Source organism: Odontesthes bonariensis, unplaced genomic scaffold (genome assembly GCF_027942865.1).
Source record: "Odontesthes bonariensis isolate fOdoBon6 unplaced genomic scaffold, fOdoBon6.hap1 scaffold_202, whole genome shotgun sequence".
NCBI classification, from domain to species: Eukaryota; Metazoa; Chordata; class Actinopteri; order Atheriniformes; family Atherinopsidae; genus Odontesthes; species Odontesthes bonariensis.
In genome coordinates this window covers 27,501-31,545 of record NW_027457413.1, presented here as the reverse complement: position 1 = coordinate 31,545, position 4,045 = coordinate 27,501, and positions in this window count along the sequence as shown.

Here is a 4,045-nt window from a genome sequence, read left to right as displayed (position 1 = left end):
GCATGAGAGACTGGCTGTTGGGAGAGGAAAGCAGCCATGAATGCTGTCCATGCAGAGGTGCTGAAACTCGGCCTGGATTTGTGTCTGTGGGCAGGGCACGAGAGCCTGGATGTTGGGCATGAATCCCAGTTCAGAAAAAGGACCTTTTCTGAAAGAAACACAGGAATCGCCTTCTTTTCCCGAGTTAAGACGAAATACGGATTTTTGTTAAAAAGTGATTTCCTTGGGCCAGAACAAGTTCAGACTCCTTAGTCCTTCATATATACATACATATATATCCATTCTAAGTAAGTTGCTTGCATAAACCTGCACAAACCCGGATAAATGGCCTCTTTTGGGATCAAAACACAGGAATCGCCTTCTTTTCCCGAGTTAAGACGAAATACGGATTTTTGTTAAAAAATGATTTCCTTGGGCCAGAACAAGTTCAGACTCCTTAGTCCTTCATATATACATAGAGATATATCCATTCTAAGTAAGTTCCATGCATAAACCTGCACAAACCCGGATAAATGGCCTCTTTTGGGATCAAAACACAGGAATCGCCTTCTTTTCCCGAGTTAAGACGAAATACGGATTTTTGTTAAAAAGTGATTTCCTTGGGCCAGAACAAGTTCAGACTCCTTAGTCCTTCATATATACATAGAGATATATCCATTCTAAGTAAGTTCCATGCATAAACCTGCACAAACCCGGATAAATGGCCTCTTTTGGGATCAAAACACAGGAATCGCCTTCTTTTCCCGAGTTAAGACGAAATACGGATTTTTGTTAAAAAGTGATTTCCTTGGGCCAGAACAAGTTCAGACTCCTTAGTCCTTCATATATACATAGAGATATATCCATTCTAAGTAAGTTCCATGCATAAACCTGCACAAACCCGGATAAATGGCCTCTTTTGGGATCAAAACACAGGAATCGCCTTCTTTTCCCGAGTTAAGACGAAATACGGATTTTTGTTAAAAAGTGATTTCCTTGGGCCAGAACAAGTTCAGACTCCTTAGTCCTTCATATATACATAGAGATATATCCATTCTAAGTAAGTTCCATGCATAAACCTGCACAAACCCGGATAAATGGCCTCTTTTGGGATCAAAACACAGGAATCGCCTTCTTTTCCCGAGTTAAGACGAAATACGGATTTTTGTTAAAAAATGATTTCCTTGGGCCAGAACAAGTTCAGACTCCTTAGTCCTTCATATATACATACATATATATCCATTCTAAGTAAGTTCCATGCATAAACCTGCACAAACCCGGATAAATGGCCTCTTTTGAGATCAAAACACAGGAATCGCCTTCTTTTCCCGAGTTAAGACCAAATACGGATTTTTGTTAAAAAGTGATTTCCTTGGGCCAGAACAAGTTCAGACTCCTTAGTCCTTCATATATCCATTATAAGTAGGAACCATGCACACACCTCTTTAAATGACCTTTATCCCGGTTCAGAAAAACGCCAAAGTGTCAAAAAGTACCAGGGGCATGAAGCCCGGTTCAGAAAAACGTCAAAGTGTCAAAAAGTACCAGGGGCATGAAGCCCGGTTCAGAAAAACGTCAAAGTGTCAAAAAGTACCAGGGGCATGAAGCCCGGTTCAGAAAAACGTCAAAGTGTCAAAAAGTACCAGGGGCATGAAGCCCGGTTCAGAAAAACGTCAAAGTGTCAAAAAGTACCAGGGGCATGAAGCCCGGTTCAGAAAAACGTCAAAGTGTCAAAAAGTACCAGGGGCATGAAGCCCGGTTCAGAAAAACGTCAAAGTGTCAAAAAGTACCAGGGGCATGAAGCCCGGTTCAGAAAAACGTCAAAGTGTCAAAAAGTACCAGGGGCATGAAGCCCGGTTGAGAAATATTTTCTAAGTGCCAAAAAGTACCAGGGGTGAGAATCCCGGTTCAGAAAATTTTCTAAGTGCCACATAGTACCAGAGGTGAAAAAGTTTATAGTACCAGGGGTGATAAAGTTTGAAAAAATTTCTGTCAGAGAACGGGAAAAGGGGACGATGGGCCGAGTCAGCCCAAGGCCCGCCCCTATTCTCCCACACGACGAGGTTATTAGCAGACGACGAAAACACCATCTGCACGATTTCAGAAACCCAGTTTTCGGAAAAATATCTGAGTACCAGACTGGGACGGTGAATTGATAATCCGAAAGATGACACTTTCCACGGCCTGAAATGATGGAGGAAGGGGGCAAAAGCTCCAGCCTGGCTCCTGGAGGAGGGGTCCAAAGGCAAGAACGTGTGTCCGAGGATGGGTGCAGGAGAGCGGATTCAAGGCGCGGCTGACCGCTGGAAGCTCCAGGCCGGTTCCTGGAAGATGGGAGGCCGACTTTGGCAGAGCATGAGTCCGAGGAAGGTGCTTGAGAGCGGATTCAAGGCGCGGCTGACCGCTAAAGGCTCCAGGCTGGTTCCTGGAAGATGGGAGGCCGGCCTGGAGGAGAATGTGTCCGAGGAAGGTGCTGGAGAGCGGATTCAAGGTGCGGCTGACCGCTGGAAGCTCCAGGCTGGTTCCTGGAAGATGTGAGGCCGACTTTGGCAGAGCATGAGTCCGAGGAAGGTGCTGGAGAGCGGATTCAAGGTGCGGCTGACCGCTGGAAGCTCCAGGCTGGTTCTTTGAAGATGTGAGGCCGGCCTGGAGGAGAATGAGTCCGAGATAGGTGCTGGAGAGCGGATTCAAGGTGCGGCTGACAACTGGAAGCTCCAGGCTGGTTCCTGGAAGATGTGAGGCCGACTTTGGCAGAGCATGAGTCCGAGGAAGGTGCTTGAGAGCGGATTCAAGGTGCGGCTGACCGCTAGAAGCTCCAGGCTGGTTCCTGGAAGATGGGAGGCCGACTTTGGCAGAGCTTGAGTCCGAGGAAGGTGCTGGAGAGCGGATTCAAGGTGCGGCTGACCGCTGGAAGCTCCAGGCTGGTTCTTTGAAGATGTGAGGCCGGCCTGGAGGAGAATGAGTCCGAGATAGGTGCTGGAGAGCGGATTCAAGGTGCGGCTGACCGCTGGAAGCTCCAGGCTGGTTCCTGGAAGATGTGAGGCCGACTTTGGCAGAGCATGAGTCCGAGGAAGGTGCTTGAGAGCGGATTCAAGGTGCGGCTGACCGCTAGAAGCTCCAGGCTGGTTCCTGGAAGATGGGAGGCCGACTTTGGCAGAGCATGAGTCCGAGGAAGGTGCTGGAGAGCGGATTCAAGGTGCGGCTGACCGCTAGAAGCTCCAGGCTGGTTCCTGGAAGATGGGAGGCCGACTTTGGCAGAGCTTGAGTCCGAGGAAGGTGCTGGAGAGCGGATTCAAGGTGCGGCTGACCGCTGGAAGCTCCAGGCTGGTTCTTTGAAGATGTGAGGCCGGCCTGGAGGAGAATGAGTCCGAGATAGGTGCTGGAGAGCGGATTCAAGGTGCGGCTGACCGCTGGAAGCTCCAGGCTGGTTCCTGGAAGATGTGAGGCCGACTTTGGCAGAGCATGAGTCCGAGGAAGGTGCTTGAGAGCGGATTCAAGGTGCGGCTGACCGCTAGAAGCTCCAGGCTGGTTCCTGGAAGATGGGAGGCCGACTTTGGCAGAGCATGAGTCCGAGGAAGGTGCTGGAGAGCGGATTCAAGGTGCGGCTGACCGCTAGAAGCTCCAGGCTGGTTCCTGGAAGATGGGAGGCCGACTTTGGCAGAGCTTGAGTCCGAGGAAGGTGCTGGAGAGCGGATTCAAGGTGCGGCTGACCGCTGGAAGCTCCAGGCTGGTTCTTTGAAGATGTGAGGCCGGCCTGGAGGAGAATGAGTCCGAGATAGGTGCTGGAGAGCGGATTCAAGGTGCGGCTGACCGCTGGAAGCTCCAGGCTGGTTCCTGGAAGATGTGAGGCCGACTTTGGCAGAGCATGAGTCCGAGGAAGGCGCTGGAGAGCGGATTCAAGGTGCGGCTGACCGCTAGAAGCTCCAGGCTGGTTCCTGGAAGATGGGAGGCCGACTTTGGCAGAGCTTGAGTCCGAGGAAGGTGCTGGAGAGCGGATTCAAGGTGCGGCTGACCGCTGGAAGCTCCAGGCTGGTTCTTTGAAGATGTGAGGCCGGCCTGGAGGAGA